General features: G+C 37.2%; 1 protein-coding gene across 5 annotated transcripts in view; it reads left to right on the top strand.

Annotated features, from left to right (window-relative positions):
* The window catches only part of POU6F2 (POU class 6 homeobox 2), a 312,647-nt gene that overhangs the window by 259,056 nt on the left and 30,758 nt on the right, over positions 1–22,833 (top strand). The gene's annotated exons all lie outside the window — the stretch shown is intronic.

The raw sequence follows: 22,833 nt of genomic DNA, 5'->3' as shown, positions 1-22,833 counted from the left end.
TTCTCTGTTTTTACACTCAAAGTTTCATGGAGATGAATACACATAGCTTGGCTGTTTGCAGGAAGAAAAGGGCACATATTATGAGCAAAGATCAGTTGTAAGGGAAGATATTTTTTTCCATTGGTTTCCCCTCCCCACAGCTAAACATCAAGGAGGCTGTTTGTTTAATTACCTCCCATGTGAATTTGAATCAAAAGACAAATAATTCTTTTAACATACTTCTGCTGACTGTGTCTTTATTTTACTGTTGAGTTTGTCTAACCTCAGTTTTAGCCACAGTGGCATAAATATAAAAATCTATGAACCAAAGTCTCAGGTTCATGCAACTTGGTAATATCACTGAAATAGACAGGTAGAGAGAGTAAGGCAAGAGCCAGCTCAACTGTTCTGTCTATTATGGGCAGTGGTCACTAATAAATTTTGGATATCCACATTTTTAAAAACACTTGTGGAACAAAAAACAGTTACCATCTGCAATGCGGAAAAGTGATACTCAATTAATCCCTCATAACAAAAAGAAATTCTGAACCACCGTGGTGCCACTATACTTAATGGAGGGAAACTAGCCTTCTCACAGGAAGGAAAAAAGGACAGTGAAAAAAAGGATCAGAAAATGATTGCAAAAATGTTGCAGAAACGGTATTATCATCTGGTAACCTGCTTGGACAAAGACTCCAACTTTAAAGTAGAAACACCACCACTTTCCTCCAAAGCTGCAAAAAAAAATAATAATAATAATAATATTAGGATGAAGTAGTTCATGCCAGCTGCTGAACTGAATTAAAAATTCTTAAAGCAGAGGAGATTACAATTCCCCTCTTCCCCGCTCTCCCCCTTCCCCTTACCAAAAAAGAAGACACCAGGACAAGAGCTGATAAGTTGCAAATAGGAACTGCAAGGGAAAGACTATTATTTAAGAATAACATGGAACTTTTCCTTACTGTAAAACACATACTGGAGCCATACTGGATCACAGCTCTCCAGTTAGATGTAACAAGTCTCCAGTTAGTCTCCAGTTAGATGTAACAAGGAAAGGATAATTGTGAAGCTTCGCAAGTGAAGCTTGTGAGTACCAAGCTTCACACTTCAGATCTGTAGTTGGCTTGCCTGGATCTCTGCCGAGATTTTTGATCTCTGACATAACTTTTTTCAGAGGTGCCTACATCTTATTTTCAAAAGCAACTTACATACCTGTAGGAACCTGAGTTTCATTCAGTGTTAGGAGTCTTAGTGCTTGAAGGCATGCCTACGCACTGTGAGAGAGCACTGCAAGGAAGCTCCAAGAGACAGTACATTTATATATCACAACCAGTGCCATATTAGCACTGATCCCAGAAACCAGAAACCTTGGTGGTATGTGTTATGGCTGCACTAATTAATCCGGCTTCTCAATAAGGTGATGTAGGATCTAGCTCATTAGTCACTAGCTCCAGGGTCTTGGTAGCAAGCTGTATTACATGGAGTAAAGACACTGTAGGAAGATGCAAAAGCCTGGAACATATAAGTACTTTTGAAAACGTTATTCACTGAGCTAAATGAAATCTTTCCAGTCATGAACACTGTCCTTTTCTCAGCACCTTCTTAATTACTCTTGCATGGAGGAGAAAACTGGAGTAACTGTTATTTTTGCTTCCCTACCATTTTCATGAAAGCTAACCAGTAACTAAAAGATGCACCTACCACTCCTGTAATCTGTTCATCATCATGATGTGTTTATAAGCATGGTGACTCTTCATTAGTCACCAGTGACACAAATCACAGTCAATGAAGTCTCTCTGCTGTATGGAAGTTCTTACAATGTCCTTCTCACTGTATCGTATCACCTACCAGTAACACATAAAGAAACATTTTGTTTCTTTGTTTTTGTCATAGGACAAGGGGCAGTGGCCACAAAATGAAATACACGAAGTTCCACACCAACGTGCAAAAGAACTTCACAGTGACAGTGACAGAGCACTGGAACAGGCTGCTCAGGGAGGTTGTGGAGTCTCCTTCTCTGGAGATATTCAAGGCCCATCTGGGCACCTACCTGGGCAACATGTTCTAGGGAACCTGCTTTGGCAGGGGGATTGGACCCAATGATCTCTTGAGGTCCCTTCCAACCCCTACAATTCTGTGATTCTGTGCTGACTAGTGATTGTCAGAAATTGGTCTTCTCCTTCCAAGGAGAACCTCATAGTGTGGAGTTGTGTGTCTGATAAGGACATTTGGTTTTGTCTCATTTCATTAAGATTGTTTGTTTGTTTGTTTTGTTTCACTTTACTTTTAGTGTTTTGTTTTCATCTGTTTTGTTGTTTGTTTTTTTTTTTTTTAATCTTTTTGAAGATTCATATTGCTTATATTTGCATTAGAGAAAGGCAAAAAAAACAGAAGTGTGCTTAGCTTTTGCAGCAGAATGTGTTGAAACCACAAGTGATAAACCAATAAACCGTACTTAGTTACTTCTGGAATTCATTCCAACTACTTGACCAGCTTCTGAAAACAATTTTTACTATATACAGAGAAGGTTTTACCATTATTATTCCAGAAGATTGAATTTGGCAATTACAGTCTCTGTTAAGGAGCATTAGGTGACCATTTAGAATCCAGGGAACCACAGCTAAGAGAAACTTGACGGCAGAGAAAAAGTCTTCAAGTTCTTTAAAAAATTCCTTAAGATAGCATGAACAAAGCAATGGATAAACTTGATGTATGTAGATGGTGCCAAGAAATGTGCTTTCTGTATTACTGGTGTTTCCCAAGCAGTGTAAGTTTTATGCTCAGGAATATTGCGTTACTATTGCATGCTTTCAGGAGCTGATAAATTTCAGAACAATTTGAGGCGATATCATTATGCAACCAGAAGTGATGGAAGGCCTGCTATATGAGAAATTAGCATTAGAATGGCACCCCAAGACTGGTCTTAGTTTCGGCATTTCTCCTTTACACTGTCCAAAGCTTCTTACAAGAGAGTGAGAGTCACAGTCGAGGAAGGCTGTGGGTAAGCAAAGGAAAGAGCGCATCAAATCTCAGTGTTTGTCTGAGATATCTTTCCAGTTGTGCTTCAGTTTTGAAGAAGCAGATTAAGTTTCTTTGCATAACTTAGTGCTTAATTTTATTTAGATTTTGTCTAATCTGTCCTGTGTATGTCAATTTTTTTTCCAGTGCCTGAATTTGACCTTCCATAACTTTCTCTTCAACTGGCCTTGATACCAGGGTGGGGTGGGGTGTTTTTGAAAAAAACAAATAAACAAGCAAAAAAAAAACAGTTGGAGATGAAATCCCTGTCAAAAGTAGAAGTTAATGTACAATGATAAATATTCAAAGTTCTTCACTTGTTGGTAGAGTGCTGCTGCTGTTTGAAGGAGGTTTGGAATTTCATAGAAGTCTCAAGTCTTCACGTACAAAAGAAAGCCATTGGGCTTTCTTGTTGGGCTGCAGTCTTGACACCTGGTTGTGAATGTCTTAGAGATACAGGTGAGGAGAGGAAATCTGGGGTTCCCATAATTTCACAGCAGTCAGCATTTGTTTTGAAATCTGAAAGGAAAAGTCCAGATATTTTAGCAGTACTTTGTGAAGAATTTGAAAAAAACAAAAACAAAAAACCTTCCCTGAGCAGTCTTTGAACAACTAAGTTGTAGTGTTTCCTGTATCCTGTAGTGTTTGTAGTGATACCACCAGCCAGATGCAGACCAACAGGCTCCAAAGTAGTACATTAAATGGGAGTTGTTCTGGAAGAGGAAGAACTCTCTGTCTTCTGGTTTGAGTCTAGTATTAGTAAGAACTGTGTGATGTCTTTTCATATGGGTTGTGTCTGTGAACAGTGACAGGGAAAGTTCAAGCAGAAAAAAAAAATCACAGTTCTAACCATGAATGGACACTCAATATATCTTACTAAAAGTACATCTCAGTTTGTCTGTCATTTTTCTTCAGAGACTGACAGTGTTAGGCTTCAGCATGTATGTATGCAAATGGCCCAAATATCAAAAAGAAAAAAAGGTCTTTGAAATATCTATGCCAATGTTATTAAATATATATGATTTTTAAAGTACCTTTTTCACTTAAACTTCCTTCTTCACACATTAATTAAATATTTTCTCTAGGATAAGTATCTCTCATAGAAGATTAATGTATTCTTGTCACATAATAATGGAAAAGAATGACAGAATCTCTTTCCTTAAGCACAAAAAAAAGAATTTATTAATATCAAGAAAACACTCATACCCCTTGAGCAATTCTTTCTCAGCTTTAGAGGGAACCTTTCCTAGTCTCCTCTCATGTCTAGCTTTGTGCTAGAGATTCAAGGAAGCAATACATATATCCTGCCAGTTTAAAAATCAATCCACTTTTCAGGAGATAATTTAATATCAAGACATGATGTACCCAATATCCAAATATACATTCATTTTAATGTTTGATGCATCGAATACTCTGACATAGCTGAGTTTCAAAATAAATGGTTTGTTTTAGAGGTTGGATATGTCATATTAGCATCCACCCAGCAGATAAGAGAAAGAGAAATAGATCAGAGAGTGATCAGGACATCAGGGAGACAGTTTAGAGAGAGATGAGAGAGGCCAGGTACATCTTGTAATGCTTAAAAAAAAAGCCAGCTAGCAAGAAAGATGTATAAATAGGTCATTGCAACCCAACTCAAAAAAGTTTAATTTTAACTTGTTAGTCATCATCTCCAGAGGCCTAATACACTCCCTTCATTGCAGACTGTGCATTAAACTGAGTTATGACTTATTTGATAGCATACATAGACAGCCTTAAAGTGAAGGGAAGATGATATCAGACTAATACAGTGCACTACCTTTGAGGTCAAACCAACACCATTTGGCATGTTAAACTTTCCCCCTTCTTTCTTTCTAAGGCATTTCACATAGAGTACAGGTAGACTATCCAGAAGAACAACGGTATTTATATCCTGGAGTACCTCTGTCATAACTGATCCACTGAAATGTGTCTCAGCTGTCACACCTACTGTCCAGAGACAGTGAACCACCTATCTTTGCTCTCAAGTAAATATATGAATTAAAAAACATAAGTTTTTTATGTCCATTTTTGAAAGATATGCCTTTAGCTAAACCAGAAAGTTTAAGAATCTCTGGGTGCAGAGGGTAGATTAATCATAACATTCCCACTTTTGAATGATAACAGTATTTAATTGACATTAACAAGGAATGCTGTATTCTCTGTCACATCAGATATATTTTGCTAGGATGACCAAGACAAAAACCTGCCTGCAATATTTTATGACTAATTAGAAAAGGTACTATGTTGTTTTTTAAGTTTTCTTCACAAGGATCCAGAGAGAACAATCTACCTGGTGCTTTGTTTAACAGATCCAGAAAAGCAAAGGAAACACTGATACGATTCTCTTCTATGAAGCCTTTTGTGAAGTTCACAAGATTCAGAAAAGCAAAGAAAACTCATAAGATTCTCTTCTATGAAGCTGATTGAAAATGTTCTGAAATAGCAATCACAAACTTTTTTTTTTTTTTTTTTTTTTTGTCAATATATGATAGGGTATAGAGAGGAAGGACAGGACAAAATCTAGGCAACCTTTTTTGCCATCTTCTCAAAACTTAGGGTAATTATTTCAAATCTGAATGTTAGACAGCTGACCCAGAAATATTGTTAGTAATATACAAAAGCATTGCCTGTTCAGCTATCATGGTGCTTCTGTTAATGTAGGGATGAAGTTAAGAGTTTTACTTATGTGGAATTCCTTACCAACAACATATTACATCCTGTATTTTGGAAATAAGGTGTCACTATTAGGTGTGCTACAACAAAATACTTTTTTTCTGAATGTAGATAGAAATATGTATGTTAAATATTACTGAGTTGAGCTCAAATTCTCATAAGATACATCAATGGAAAAAGAAAAAAAGCATTTACTGAGGGAAGTTGCACTCTTGGCTCCCTCTTGCCTTTTATTTCTCCTTAAAATCATATGCAGTGAAAAGAGAGAGCAAACATGAATGATGCATGCCTGATTCACTAAATCATTATGGTCTCTGGCAATAGCACAAATGCAGAAATGTTTAAATCGGCTTTATACTACCCAACAAATGATGCAAACGGAGCCCTCAAAGAACACACAGTGAGGGGAGATAAATGAGCATCATGTCAAGAAGGCCATTTCTCACTGAGTTTGCATTGAACATGGAAATTTTACTTCCAAGAGGTGGTTAGGGAATCTTTATAATAAATCTCCAGTCCACAGTCATTGCTATGTCCTTTTTTAAACTTACTTTTTAAAAGCTGTGTAAGTTATACCCTCCCCAGTGAAATGTGTCAAGATATTACCAGCCAAGTTGAAGTCATTTAAGTGAATCATCACTGTTTCCATGTCTGTGCTTGTACTAGACAGGGATGGTTGAACAGATTTAATTTTGTGCATATATTGAACAGTCTTTCAACCAGTGAGGTTCAACTTTTTAAAACCTTTTATTATTTAACTATTAATTTATGGGGGGGCAGGGGGGGGAAGGAATTGAGCATCTTTCTTGAAATAGCCTTTGTGCCTTTGTGGTTTTTTTTTTCCTCCTTTTTGTACAGCTGAGATATTCAGATGTTCAATATAAAGACAACCCTTTTTTTCCAAATGATTAAGAGGCTGTATATCAATATTAGAAGTAGCTTTGGTGTTCAGCAAAGTCCTACATCTCTTTAGAGTCTTAACTTTGAATTCATTTTTCCTAATTTTATTCACATGAAACTTAGATTTGACTGCATCAAATTTAAGCTAGTGGCTTAGTCTTCTCTGTCATCACTGGAAAGAAATGGGCACTCTTGAAGAGTAAAACATCTCACTGATCTCGTGCATGTATTTTAGGCTGAGATGAGTCACATTGTAGAGATTCCTCACTTTCTATGTTGACTGGATAGACCTCAGATGACAATCTGCAACTAGACTTTAATGTTAGCTGGTTAACGTTAAATGATATAAATTCCATCCCTAAAATACCACATACCAGTTATTTTTAGTGGGTCATAAGTCCTTTCTTTTGACAATATTGTCATTAAGCTCCCCGTGGCAGTCACAGGAGTTTTCACTCAGATCCTGGTAGCACCCGATGATGGCCACACAGAACTCAGTAGTGGCTGACCAGCCTCGGTTTGGGGATATCTATAGGTATTTTAAATTTTTGTGAAAATTGTGAGTCTGTTTTACTTGTTCACTTGTTTGTGTCTCCTGTATAACTAAAGAATTAGCATCCCAGAGACCAAGATAAAGTCTGTGTTACTTTGTTAATATGTTCTTTACTTGATCTAAATAATAGAAATGTGAAGGGAGGCTCTTGCTTTTCAGCAGTTTTTCTTGCAAGTAAGATTAAGTATTTCATCTGTGGCAGGTAATTATTTAAAAATCAGCTGTGAATAAATGAACTTTGCACCTCTGATATTCTTCTGATTTAAAAGAAGACTTTGAGCCTGTGGTAGTCAGGATGATATCTCTCCTTTTAACAGATTACTTTTGCATTTCTCTGAGCATTTACTTTGTTGTTTTGGTTAGGACAACAAAAGAATGCACTAAATCCTCAGACCACAGGACAGTTTAGAAGTATTTCCAGCACAGCTCCAACCAGCAGATGCTACAAATGTCATGAGAGAGTCATACCACACAAGAATTTCTGTCCTAAAAAATAGCCTAAGGTGCCTGTGTTCAAATAATTTTAGGTACATATCTAAGTCAAACTGATCAACACATTTTGATGTTGGGCCATCGTAACTATTTCCAGCTTTACCAAATATTACTTAGATTTTTATTTATTCCCCCAAAGTATATATGCTCAGAAAGGGAGCTCTCATTACATTCCAAATATTCTGCTTTTGTTCAGAAACAAAACTGGAATGTTGCTCACAGAATTCTCCTTTTATTTATTTATTTATTTATTTATTTGTTTGTTTGTTTGTTTTTAAGCAACAAAGACTGCTGCTTAGTCTGTATTGCAGATGGTTGTGGTGGTATCACACTGATGGCTAAGTGCCACCACACCACTCTCTCACTCCCCCTCTTTAACAGAAAAGGGGAAGAAAATGTGATGAAAAGAGCCCATGGGTTGAGATAAGAACAGGGAGTTCGCTCACCAGTTACCATCATGGGCAAAAAAGACTCAGCATAGGGAGATTAACATAATTTATTGCTGATTGCTAACACACTAGAGCAATGAAAAACTAAAAGCAAACTAAAAACACTTTCCTCTCATCCACCCTCTTCCACCACCTCCTCCTGAGCAGCACATGGGAATGGGGGCTGCAGTCAGTCCCTGACGCTTCATCTTTGCTGTTCCCTCACGGTCACTCTCTGCCCCTGCTCCACATGGTGTCCCTCCCACGGGATGCTGTCCTTCCTGAACTGATCCTGTGGGGGCTGCCCACAGGCAGCAGCTCTTCAAGAACTGCTCCCACATGGCTCCATACCACGGGGTCCATCCCCCAGGAGCAAACTGCCCCATCACGGGTCCCACATGGGCAGCAGCTTCCAACAGACCTTCTTCTCCACCATGGACAGGTCCAGCCCAGAGTCTCCTCTTTCAGGGACTCTTCCACAGACAGTAGTGTGGATATGTGTCATGCTATTGTATACCATGGACTACAGGGAGACAGCCTGCTCAACCAAGAGCCTCTCCACAGGCCACAGGTGAACTTCTGCTGCATGCCTGCAGCACCTCCTGCCTTCCTGTTACACTCACCTTAGGGGCTGCAAGGCTGTTTCTCTCACATTTTCTCACTCCTCTCTCCAAGCTGCTGCTGCAGTTGTTGTTTTTTTCTCTTTCTTAAATCTGCTCTCCCAGAGGTCCAAACAACATAACTCACTGGCTTGGCTTTAGTCAGCAGCAGGTCCCTTTTGGAGCTGGCAGGAGCTGGCTCTGATCTGAGATGGGGCAGCTGTTGAACTCTTCTCAGATGGCCACTCCTACTGCTCCCACCCCACTACCAAAACCTTACCACATAAGCCCAATACAATGGTGTCATTACTAGCCTATCAAACAAAAATTAGAATCATACAACCTTTTACCCAGGGCTAAACCCAATGCACTTAAACACCCTTTTCAGGACTTGCACTGAGTATATGAAGCACAAGATAATGTTGTTATTATTATGCTACTCTAATAGGAACTTAGATAAAGAAGTTGCCATCTCTACTTTGCACCTCTCCAGCCAGTCTTCTGTAGAGGAGCTGTAGCCTCTTGTCAGTTAACTCACTCTAATTGGTTTCTGTTTCTTCTCTAATTATAACCCTTGCCTGATGCACAGCACTGTTTATTCTTGAACACCGTTGTTTTTTTCTAAACTTTATATCAAAATCACCGCCTTTGAAAGGCAAGATATGTGATAAAGAATTTCAATACTTGTGCTATCCTTGTTATCTCTTGTTGCTCACAATAGAACCTGAGTCATTGTAAAAATGCACCATAAGTTTGTATTTTATATGATGAACATCTGTAAAAGAAGGGGAAAAAACAGCCAACGACCCGACTCTGCATCTTTTTTTTTTTTTTTTTTTTTTTAAAAAAGGAAAAAAGCCATCCATGATTGTAATGGATAAGAGTACAAGTTGTTCACCTCTGGAAAAATGATGCAACTTTTCTAGGTGTAAACTCATCAACATAATTCTAATGAGTTATGGTCTTTGTTGTGAGAAATGAGAAATCGTGTGGTCTCACCCTAAAGAACATTAAAAAAACATTACTGACAGGAAATTGAAAAAGTAATATATGTCTGAATGAATATGACAACTTTTTTCTGATAGAATAGATAGATAAATGTCACATACAAGTTTCAAAATACATTTAATTTTGCCACCACAATGGATATTCTCTTCATAAAATATATATGAATCAGGTTTGAATCATAAAACTTGACTGTGATAAACAAATGCATATTTGATAACTTTTTTTTTTTTCTGAGAGAGAGAGGCTTATTTCTTTTTTGAGGTTATTTGTTGTTTACACATCTTTACGTTTTCATTTCTGAGTGAAGGAGCATGGATGACAAATTTTATGTTCAGTGAGCCTGGACAAACTTTCTTTTTAGTCTCAGAAATGGGTTATTTTTGTCATCCCTCTTGGGGAAGGGATGAGAGGGAAGGGGAGGGAAGGAAGGAAAGACAGACCGGTAGATGCACTGACTCTCAACTCTCACTGTCAGACATTGCTGAGTGTTCTAACTCAGCAATGGTGGATGGTGGTGCATGAGAATCACATGCAAGTATTTTCAGAACAATGGGCTGAAGCAAGAGTCATTGTAGACAGTACACCGCCTTTTATATTTTCTCCTGCTGAGAGGCAGCTCTCAAACAAGGGCCCAAGTTATTTGTGTCCCACCAGATTATAAAATAGCATTCCTGTTAAAAGCTGCAGACTAAATGGAAGATTTAGGTTCTTACAAAAGCATATAGCTTTGAGGGAGGAGGTAACAAAAGGAATGTCCTCTTGTTTTGCATTTTCCAGACACAGATTCACTGAGGAACCAAGAGGACTTCATTCTGTGCTGTTGGAGCATACAGTATAGTATACATCCTGTCAACATGCAGGGTTACTCACCCTTTTTAAAGTGGAGACTATCTCAACCCTTTCTTTCTACGGTACCTAGCATATCAGGCTTCTAGTCATAAGTGAAGCTCTTGGAGTCTGCCCTGGTGCAAGTGCTCTTGGAGACCTATCAGCAAAGAATGCTGTGGGCTTCTAGAGAAAGAAACCTATTGTGTCTCCAGAAGCATCCCTAAGGATTCCAGTGTTGCACTTAAAACTATGTTAAAGAGGAAAGTATAATTACATTTTATCACCTTATTTATAATTTTTTTAGTATAAATTCCTGCAGCATTATGAGCAGAACTGGATGACTTTTTGTTTTCATTGCTGACTTTTGATGGAAAAACGGCATTTCATCTAAATACAAAATATGACATTTTGACAAATTCTATTCAGTAAAAAAGTACAAATGTATAAAGTACATTGTCTGGGTAAGATTTAAGTGCCTCATTTTTACATGTTCTGTTAGAAAATTTAGTGATTTTTTTCAAGTTTAGAAAGGTTAAAAAGAATATGAAATATTTCAGTTTTGATCAGAAAGGACCGGTCTACCCAGAACAGTTTTTTCAGATTTTTATTTCATTTTATATTTAGTTTTGGTTCCACCTTGAAGTGAAAGCAAAAATTAAATAACAGAATTTCCTACTTTCTTTACAGAACTACTCATGAGTCATCCAGTTGGTTTGCATGGGGTTGTTCCATTGAGCAGAATGGATTTTGTATGAAGAGGGTAAAAGAGAAATAATCCCTACATTTTTCTGCCTTTAGATGAAACCAAGGCCAAGATAACCACTCAAAAACAGACCTTGGCTGTGCAAGGTATATTAGCCTGAGATTGTTCATAATTTAAAAAGAACTACAGGCTGCATGTAGACTTAAACACCAACCTGTGCAGTATTCAAGTCCAAGGGGCCATTATATTCAGGTCAGTAAATTTACTCATGATTTTTATTAGTCGCAGTCATATCAGAGAGAGGCCTGATAATATTATGCAAGCATAGCTCCAAGCTAAAATGGAGTCTGGAGATACTAGCATTATTTTCAATGAATGAGAAGCCATGAGATGAAATCTTCCTAAAAAATATTACCTTGCAATTGGCAGCAGAACCCTAGCAGACCATTGAGTGCAGTAGAACCAGTGGACCATTGAGTGAAACTCAGTGTCTCTCGTAAATGGCTTTTGGGATTCCAGTTATTCATTCTGCTTTTGACTCATAAGATATACACTGTGATATGATTCAGGACAGTTTTTCCTCCAGTATTAATTGGGAGCTAAAAAAAAAAAAATACGGCTATTGTGTATGTCAAGATCAAATATGTTTTCATACTAATTACTGTATGAAAAGGGTTAAAAAAAAGGAACTTACAGTGTCCTGAAAGACTTGGTGGGTAAAACTATGAACAATCAATATTTTTGTAGTCCTTAGTACATTTGGTGTTGCTATTTTGGTATACTGTGCTATCTTGGCAATTAATAATATTTCTTTTCTGCCTAGCCTCTTCTTCAAAACTTATTGGCACTGTTCCGGTATCTTTATGCATTCATAAGGATCAAAGAGCTTTCATCTTTTAATGCATTTTACTGTGCGTTGCTCTGTGCAGGAAGAAATATTGATACTGTTTCAAGGGCAGTTAATATATTCAGTTCTGTCTTAGAAATGAGCACAATTCCTTGACTTACAAAATTGAAAATCTGCTATTACCCACAATTAAAATGTTCTATATACGAATTATACTGTGGCATTTGCACTTCACTCATCCTCTTCTGCTGTAATTCGCATACACCAGGGAACCTTCTCCACTATTGCTCAAAGATTTAATAAGAACTGCTTTTCAGAGGGTTCATATTATTGAGACTTCATTGTTTTTTAAAAAATGTATTACAAGGACATTTGTAAGTACAATGTGCATGTTGACAATACATAAAACTAAATTACATTTTGCAGTTGCTGTTTCCATTTTTCATATCAGCACTGTTCTCCTTATGGATGGTTCTACCATTTTTAGTCTTACTAGCCAATATCTTGCTTCATGAATTCTTATCAGGGAGACTACTCAAAGTAAGACAAAGCCTGAATGAAGGAAGCAACTGCTAGTCCTTACTGCTAGTTTTAAATGTTCATATGCTAAAGATTATCTGTGGTTAGGTCCTCTTCTTCTTTCAGGCAACGAGTATAGTACAGCACTCCATAAGGAGTCTGCATGTTTTGTTGGTATCATTTCCTCATTAAGGCATTGCCTTCCTGGAGAGAGAGGCTGAATCTGGCCAAATGTGGACTGACAAAGTCAAAATATGGAAGTGTTCTGGATGTTCCTGGGGAGGGATATCCGGTTTAAAAACAGAAGAAAATAGCTGGAACTGGAGCTGTGAATTATGTCCTCTGAACTTAAGAAGAATCGGTTATTTCAGTGCAATTCATTGATGTCCGTTGACACCCCAGCTGCCACAGTTGCAAGAATAAGTTGCACAAAACACTAGCCCTAGGGAAATACTTAAAGTGTAGAGATAAGGGTCTCTTTTAGCATTATTGTTTCACTATTTCCTCCCAACCTGTAGCCATGCTCTTAAACATTTTCAACAGTGAGTAAAAGTGACATATTTTCCTTTTGTATTGATAGCCTTTCAATGCTGATGAAAGTAAAGTAGTACCCCCTTAGTTACTCCCTGAGGAATCCTAGTAAATTTTACCAGAAAGTGCAGCCATGATATCCCACTTTTTTGTCTTGATAGAGTGCATCACAGTCTCTAGTTAACTCAACTAAGAGGAAGTATGAGCATGTAATATAATACAGCTTTTTGTTTGTTTGTTTTGTTTTTATTGACAGCATTGTTGATTGTTGTTTACTGTCTACAGCACCACCATAATCATGATCAGAATACTGTACTAATAGATGGTTCCAACACAGAAAACAAAACAAAACAAACAAACAAAAAAAAGGCCTGTCCAAAATAATTTTCAATGTACTGTAAGACAAGTGAGACAAGTGGCAAATATGCAACCAGAAAACCAGAAAAGGGATCTTGTAAACAACTGATCTCTTCCCTTACATTCCCCCTTTTCTAGAGTTAAGGTAAAGGAGCCCTTGCCTTTTGAAGGACACAGACAAAAGGAAAAGGAAATCTTTGCAGGACTGATACAGAGACAGCATGCAAGGATAGAACATGTACAAAATATCTGTGATTCTCCACCTTCCACAGAACTGGCCTCAAGGTTATGGGTTCCAAAGAGAAAGATGAACTAGTTTGAATTCATACCAAAATACCTGAAGAGAAATTTCACTTTGCCAGTCTGTATCAGGAACACATTGCTTCAGTACAGTAACAATGTAGGTGCTAGAGATAGGATTATTTCTAGGCCACTGTAACTTTTAATAATAATTAAAAAAAATACAGTTTTCTAACTCCTTCTTAAGCAAGCTTAGAAACCAGCCCTGAATGAGACTGATAATTAAGCTGCATGTTCTCCTCATAGGTTCATAGAAGGCAGTCTCTTGCTAAGTCTTACCCAAATTTAAGAATAATATAGTTATAGTTAACTGCATTTTTGAGTTAGTAACAACTTGAGTATACAAAAAAATAAGTTGATAGCCTTGAGAGGGACTCAAATCTGTATATAAACAATCAGTAAACAAATGTATTTTGGACAATGGAAATGGAGCAGGGACTGAATCCTGGATATTCATCTCCAAATCCATGGACAGCTACCTCCTGAGTTAAGTGCCATTGCATTAGAGGAATGTTTTGTCCTGAGAGATGCTAGGAACAGTTATTTGTGGTTGATACCAGCACATATACTAAGTGTCTGTATTACACAACTTATTATAACTGTGATTTGTATCCTATGATGGCCAGAGTGGGTATTTAAGTCAAGCTGTTAAGACGTAAGCAGAAAAATACCTTTCTTTCATTTCTGTCTGTCAGTTCAAGTGAAATGGATTAATGATGCATTTGATAGTATGAGGTACTTTAGCCATTGCACTTTCAATCAGTGAAGCATACACTATCGCTACTAACACTGAAGAGAAGAACCAGCTGATGGTATTTTCAGTGCAATAGCCACATTGGACATAAAAAAGATCTACCTTTGTATGGTATCTTTTCTTGATTAACTGTAAAGTAGCCTTAGATTAACTCTAAGGTAGCCTTACAAAAAGTACTTAAGGCTCATAGCAGTACTTCCAGGGAGATAAATAGTATTTTTGCAAACATATTACAGAAGATTGAATGGAGGAATGGAATTTTAGTGACCTTCCAAAGGTGAAGTGATGGGCAGAGAAGCATGCTGAAACAGTAGCTATTATTTGGCTGACAAATTTAAAAGGAAGATTTTGTATTGAAATGAATAATCAACTATCTTTCTGATGGTAGTGTGACAAAGCAAAATTATCTTTGTTCTTTTGAAAGATTTCTTTTCCTAGAGATTGCTATCTAGAATCTTAGAGTTATGACCATTTTCCACCCAATAAATTGTTATGACCCATCTCAATTTTCCAACCTACTTTCAGAGATTTTTTTCCTTCTGGTCCTAAATTCCATGTAACTTAGCTGCATCACAACTAAATTCCACCCTGTAGGCTGGAATATTGGTTTCCACAGAGATAATCTACAACCTGGGTGGGGAGTAACCCAGAATGGTTCATTCCACCATAGTCATGCTGGTGATTAGTGTTGTACTTTGTTCTCAGGACTCTGAAAATCTGTTGTTGAAGAAATGCATGTACTATAAAATTTAAAGCATTTCAGTAGTACATTTGTCTGATTAGGTTGTTCATCTCATTTTAGCCTTGAGCATTTGTAGGCTATCATATTAAAGGTTAATTTTACTTGATAAGGCCAACAGCTTTTTTTGTTCAGCCCAGAGCAGAGCAGGCTGAGGGGAGGCTTCATGGTGGCCGGCAACTCCCTCACGAGGGGAGCAGAGGGGCAGGTGCTGAGCTCTGCTCTCTGGGGACAGCGACAGGACCCAAGGGAATGGCATGGAGCTGGGACAGGGGAGGGTCAGGCTGGGTGCTAGGGGAAGGTTCTGCACCCAGAGTGTAGTCAAGTGGGGGACAGGCTCCCCAGGGTCCAGTGGGGGAGAGAGTGGGGACAGGCTTCCCAGGGTAGTGGTCATGGCACCAAGCCTGACGGAGTTCAAGAAGTGTTTGGACAACGCTTTCAGACATATAGTCCTATGTGGACCCAGGAGTTGGACTCACCTTGTGGGTCCCTTCCAACTCAAGATATTCTATGATTCTATAAATCTGAGTTTTCTTTTGAATTTTAAAAAAGTCCAGGCCATCTAAATCTGTAGAAACATCAACTGCAGAAGGGCATGACTTTGTATTTCAAACAGCGCCTTGTTGCACAGGTGCAATGTTGAATATCAAATAGTGAAATGATGGGTGGACAGACAACTACTGTGTCATCCAGAGTTATTGCATCTGTGCAACAAGATCATGATTTATAACAGTATGTGGAGAAATATGATTGTATAACAACAATGTTGAGTACCGTTGCTACTGATTGATTGCAATACCACTTAGCCTTCTTGTAGAGAATTTTAGTTAAATACGAAATGATTGAATTAATCAGCATGACTAACTTTGCTTTTAAGAGTTACAGGTTAAAAAAATCTGGTGATCTGTGGTAAATATTTTATATGTGCATGTAATTTGATAGTGAGAAGATGAGAGTAGATGATTCAAGAATATATTGATGGACTACAAATTCTTTGACCTATAATCCAATTAAAGATCTGGGGCCCTATGGATTGCATCTGAAGATTATTTGATGGTTTATGTTTTCAATCCAGTTTATCATGGAGAAGCATCCAAGAAAAAAAAAAAAAAAAAAAAAAAAAACACATTGGTATTTTAAACAGACAAGTCAAGGCTAAAATAAAACATCATAAAGCCTTCAAAGTCATTTGTCCAAGATAGATTGTTATTTCCCCAAGAACTTTCATAAGTGAAAATTAGAACAGAAAAATAACTCTTTGAGGGTTCCAAATTTAACAAATTTGCAAGCCATTATACTTCTGGTGGAATAACCTTCTCAGGAATTGCAACACAAGATAAAGCAGTGACAGCAATGAACTGTAGGCAGATAAGATCATGCCATCTCCTTAATCCAGCTTCATGTCTATGCAATGCAAGTTGAAAAGAGTAACCAGAGAAAAAACAAAAACAGAGCACCATGAATTCTCCTGCTCAACCAGACACTGGCACTGACAATAGTGTGTAACATCTCTTATTTGAAAGGGTAATATTACAATTAGAAGAATCAAAACAGTGATATTTTAGTGAGAACTGTTGTGGCAGTAGAGAACATTATCTTCTTCCACGCAAGATTATTTCTCAATAGCAGCGCTTACTTACAAAACACAGGATCAGAGAGTAATTACTAAGTTCTGCCTCACTCTCACTACTGAGCTCTAGATAGCATCTCTATAGTAGATCAGTACACCAAGTAGCAAAACTCCTCAAAACAAGCTGATAATGTCACCATAGCATGGAAACACCTGAATCTCATTGGTACGCATTGTGCTCAACCTAATTAGGCTTGCTGAGAAAATACAATTTGTTTCCCAAGCTAGCCTTGGATAGCTCAGCATGGTATGTATTGCAAAGTGTAGGGATTTTCCTCTGCTGTATGTCCAGTTGTTAGATTCTGTTATGGCTGTAAGCAAGTTCACTCTTTGTGCTATGAGGGAGAAGTAGTAGTAAATATTTATATCATGTTAATGCCCAAGGGAGAGAATCCTTGTCCTAAATGGTTAGTAATCTAAACACATAAAGTAATGGTAGGGTTTGCAGATGCAGCGCATATACTGCTTTCACTACATCAATACAAAGCTTGCAAAGGTTGAGAAATTTTATTTCAGAACAGGGATTCCTTGACTCAAAGATGCTTGATGCTAAGTTGAGACTGAAATCTTCAGAGAAGCTAAAGAGCTGGCTGCCTGCTTTTCAGTGAGTTTAAATACAAGTTGATACTTAATTCCTGTAGGCTACTATAAAAATCTTAGCTGGCATGAAAATAATGCAGAGGTGAATGGTTATTTACCAAAATATTCTTCCTGATTAAGTCTAGAGACTCATGTTGGTGGCTCAATCCCCTTATATTTACTTCCTGAGAAAATGAATACCTTGACTTTTTGTTCTCAAGAGTATTTACAGGAAAAAAAAAAATAATAATGATAATAACATATCCACACATAGAAAAGTGTATTTGCATATATACTCTACAAAGATCTACCTGCACAGTGATCAGGAAAGCTGTGGCTTGGCAGACAAAGAGTCAAATGCCAAAAGCAGTAAGTTTTGCTGGCTTCTTATAACCATCATTAGAAATTGTGACTGTTTTGTCACAACAATACTTGGCAAGCAGAAATATTGCTGAAATATTTTCCCCCAGTCATCCATCAAAGAATTTTAAATAATGAACGAACACTTTCATAAGTGTTCAGTAAGTAGCTGACTTTCAGAAATGCTCAGGACATGTAAATCTTATTAAATTCAACAGGTGCTTTGCTCAGCTCAGAGAACTGTAACCTCTAAGGGTCCTTATGCCTGACAATTCTTGATTTTAAAGGAGGCTAAATCTGATAAGTAGATTGCTTAGAACAGTTCAGCAGACGCTCAACGTGATTTTAAATCTTTAATTTGATAGTTATATATCTTTAGATACTTGCAATGATAAAATGTTATGTTATTCAGGATGTTTAATAAAATACAGGTTATTTTTTTCTGACTGTACACATGCCCCTGCTAGCAGAACATAACAGTATTTACTTGAGAAAAATTCACCATGTAATTTCTACAGTGATGATAAAGTACTGTATAGTTTGATGTTACTATAAAAATATTATTTTATAAATAATAAAGCACTGAGAAAGTCAGACAGAATGTCAGACTGTGTTCTATTATGATACTTACAAACAATATACCATCCAATATATTGTATGGTGTGATACACGAACAATGTTTAACCTTGAAAATTATAATTCCTTACATGAAGTTGTGACTCAGAAGTAGTGGTGTAGTTTTGTTTCTAATAAAAGTATTTGATTCCTTGTTCTCACAACAGTATTTTGTTTTAGCATTTATATATAGGTACATAAATGTTTATATGCATTTTTATATATAGATATAGATATATGATTAAGAATAAAGCATCTGTAAAGGCTAAAGAATCCTGTGTGGATTCTTATTATTCTACCTTTTCCATGTCATTTTCTCCCTAAAATAGATCCTTAAAGTAACTCACATTTGTACAGTGACCACACAGGAAGGAACATATCTGTGAACATAAGCAGCTTCTGAAAGCAAATTTGGAAAACTAGAAAATGAAACAAACCATAAATACTGTCATGTGTGCCATAGGTGGTATGACTGCTACTATAGACTGCTGGGATTAAATTAGGTCTCAGCCTTGTAAAACTAGAAAAAATTGGGTTTCAACCTACCAACATCATACAACATAAGTCAAAGTGAGGTTTTATTTTAGATTATCTTCAACAAGACATAGAAGTAAGAGCTAATAAATGAAGCCGAGTGAAGCGTATTTAGACTAGCAAACATTCACTCAAATAGTGATTCTTAGGCTCACTACAAAAGTAAGACTATCATACATTGTTTAGTAATAGTTTGAGATGTTGAATTAGTTTATGTGTATATAGTGGTTCGGCTAATTTTACTGAAGAATTTTTCTGTTGCTCCTTTTACTTTTTCCCTGCTTTTCTATTTGATTTTTTTATTATTATTATTATTCTTTTGTTCAAAAAATAAGTAACTAGCCTTTGATATTTAAAAGGATATAACTTATAAAACCTGAGAGAAGTTCTATCCATTTGGCCTACTGTTTGTAATATAATGACACAAGGCAGCATCCCTTTCTCTGATGAGGGAAGAGGGAGAAGAACTTAATAAAACACAATTGTATGCTTTATTTTCTAATATTGCTTTAACTTCTCCTAATGTCAAAACACAACTGGTTTATTAGGAGCAATAAGGAAAGACTCACTGCTGGGAAATCAGCAATTAGGCCTTCATACAGTTATGCAAAATCTGGTTTTATGTCTACAGCTCAAATGTGGTTACTATGAGACATTTATGCCCAGAAGTTCCCAGCAGCTGCTCAGCTTCTTCCCCCAGTTTCAGCCTGAGTTACAGCTCACGTTACCAGCAGCAGAAGTGAGAAACCATTGTGTGCAATGGCCAAGAAGTGCTAAAGTGTGCCCAGACTAGCAAGCCAAGTAATTAACAAAAGCAATTAAATATGAAGATGTGTTGTCAAACAAGAAAAGATGAAAATTGATTTTATGATGTTATTCTTCATACTTTATCATTTTTAAGGGATCAGATGTTTTAATTTCATTTTTAAGAAGAAACTTTTACTGATAAAGGCAAATTGGAAGGGTGGGTGAAAATCTATGTAACAGTACTAGCTCCAGTTTATCAGTGCTAGCACCTATGCTGCCATTGGGGGTTACATGAATATTGTAGATACTCTGAGGGCTTGGATTTTTTCCCCCCATGGTCAGCTGCATTTCTTGGAATTTTACGTTCACTGCAATAATGTGCTTATTCTTTCATGAATTTACATGAATTCTTTCATGAATTTACAGTTCAAGCATCTCAAGGCACAATTGATATATCTATTTATCCATAAGCAAAAATGAAAGGATCTTACTGAAAAATTGTGAAAATCAGACTCCACCAAGTCTTCTGGCAATACCCAGTTGCTTGAACAGGGTCAGAATTACAGCCTTGGTATTTTAATTAGATATGGACCAAAGCCCTGTATCTAAAAAGGTGAGATCTAAATTTACATTGAATAACTCAGTAGGATTTCTGGCATCACATCTGCACCAAATTTTCTGCCTATATCTGGAACCTGTACCTCCGACAAGTGTAATTTGTTTTATTCAACAGTCCTTTGCAAAGTAATGTGCCTGGCTCTGTTATAGGTTATGGAGCATTCACAAGGGGTCCTGGAAGTTAACCCTTGGACTTTCAAAACTGTTTTTTGTTTTGCATACAGCACCTGCTTTACATCTCCTCTGGGAACACTTAGTTCTTCCTTTGAGTTGTATGAGATACATAAGGAATAGTGAAAGTCATGCCATGCATTAAAAAAAAATGTTTTTTGGTAGGATGGATGAGAAACTTTTTGGATGTGTTGTTGTCTGAATAACGTGCTTATGTGATTGACAGGTGGAATTATTTAGGAATTTGAGTCCAAATATTGGGTAAGAAGCCTCCTCTGCTATCTATTTATGCTACCTGAATGAAACAGTCCACACATGGTTTCCTGGCTTTGAGGCTAGGTGGTACACTAGGGACATAGCCACATATCTCAATTCTCTTCCTCCCAAAGTAGGATGGCCTTTTCCAGACTATCTTATTGGAAAAATCCATGCCACCCTACTAGTGAAGTCGCTGGTAATGAGACAGTCTGTACTTCAATGGGCCAGTGTCTCAATCCTGGGGCATGGTCTTGTTTTGTGTTCAAAAAAATTAAATGTATCAAAATTGTAAATTGTCATCATAAAGTGCAAAGTACTTTAACAGGAGAGACAGTACAAACCAATACTTTAACAGGGCAGGAATCCCCAGAATGGACTTTCTCACCACAATTAGAGGATTCATGATCTAGCCCAGCATCAGGACAGTCACATAAAGTTTGAGGAAGGGATCCAACTGCAGGATATCTCCACAGTCAATATTTTACTTAATCCTCCAAACCTGAGCTGTGTGATTCAGGGAGCTGTGAGGATGTTTGGGAAAGGGTACCTGGAGATAAGAGAACTTGAAAGGGGAAACTTGAATCTGGGTTTAACCATATCAAAGATGCATACCATGCATACATCCTGTTGGTTTACTGGAGACATGTGGCTTGCTTTCTAACTAGAGAAGGTTTTACTTTACCTTGGTATAAAATGAAAAATAATTTAAAAAATAATAATAAACTTAAATAAATAGATCCTGAAATCTCCATAAATTTCACTAAGTGGGAAAACTATTTCCCATTCAGATTTACCCCTGGCTACAATGGTAATACCAAACCCCTGAGGGCATTTATGTATTTGTCCTTCTGGAATGCCTCTCCTAGCTGTTTGCTTTCTTTGCTCCATGTCTGGCCATGTGCGTGTATAGCCCACCACATACAGAATAGCATGCGACACACATTAATACATATAGATAGCCTTCTGCTTCTGACCTTACAAACTGTCCACTTCAGCACTGTCATTCTATAAAATGTCCAACTGCAGTCCAAGAAATGCATTTTAAATGTGAATGCAAACATTTCTATTACTGATAACACCAGCACAGCATTTTTTGCTTTGCTGGGATTGGGACCTTGATAGTTAAAGTTATATTAGAGTAATGACACTCCAAGGTCGTGTCCTTTACAGACATGGTAAAAGAAGGACAGGTCTTTGCTATGTTTCTGTTGATAAAATTAAGAAGGATTATTCGTCGTGTTTGGTGACATATGTTCAAAGCGAAAGAATATATTTGTGACCCGTAAGTACTTTAGGTCAATAAGAAGTGGGTCAAATTTACAGGTTGCACCACCACCACATGAAAGTTGCATTAATACTCAAAGTCAGATTTAGAAAATATTCTGAAATCTGATAATGATGTGATAAATGCCTCCCTCTCCCATGAACAGCTGTCTTCTTTCATTAATTGTTAAGCAGCTGCAGTTCAGCTAGGGACACCTTAGGAAAAGTATAAAGGTACTGTGGTCTGCAGAGACACACTTGTAGGCAATTCCAGCTTAGAAGGCTAACTCACCAAATCACAGCCTCTCTCTGAAGATGCTCCATTGTACTTCACTTTCATGTTCTGTAAATGGGGGTAATAATCTTTCTTGATCTGTCTACTTTTCAGGAATGTATTAAGGAGAAATTAAATGATATCTCTGCAGTGCTTTGAACACTTGTACCTCTTACAGTACAGCTTATAGTAGGCTTGCCATTTTATTAGGCCCTCCTGTAGGAGAGCTCTCCCACTTTTCTTTATGGCTCTTTGGTCTTCTCATCCAAGTTTTTTTTTGACTGGCTAAGTTTGGTAAACTGATGAATTCACTACTCACCATGTGACAGCTGAATTGCCGTTAGCTAACTAAGTGCATTCTTTCCACTCAAGGCATTGGTCTAAGCTGTCACATTGCACATCACAGCTGACCTTACTCAGAGGCATGGTGAAGGAAATCGAGATATGTTTTGCATTTTCTTTTACCTTTCCTGTTGCAATAATCCTATAATTCTAGCTTCATTCATTGTTTGAAAAAAAAAAAAAAAAAAGTTTG

The sequence above is a fragment of the Anas acuta genome, chromosome 2, assembly GCF_963932015.1.
Source record: "Anas acuta chromosome 2, bAnaAcu1.1, whole genome shotgun sequence".
In the NCBI taxonomy this organism is placed as follows: domain Eukaryota; kingdom Metazoa; phylum Chordata; class Aves; order Anseriformes; family Anatidae; genus Anas; species Anas acuta.
The sequence above is the reverse complement of the archived record's forward strand: the minus strand, read 5'-3'. Positions and strand labels throughout refer to the sequence as shown.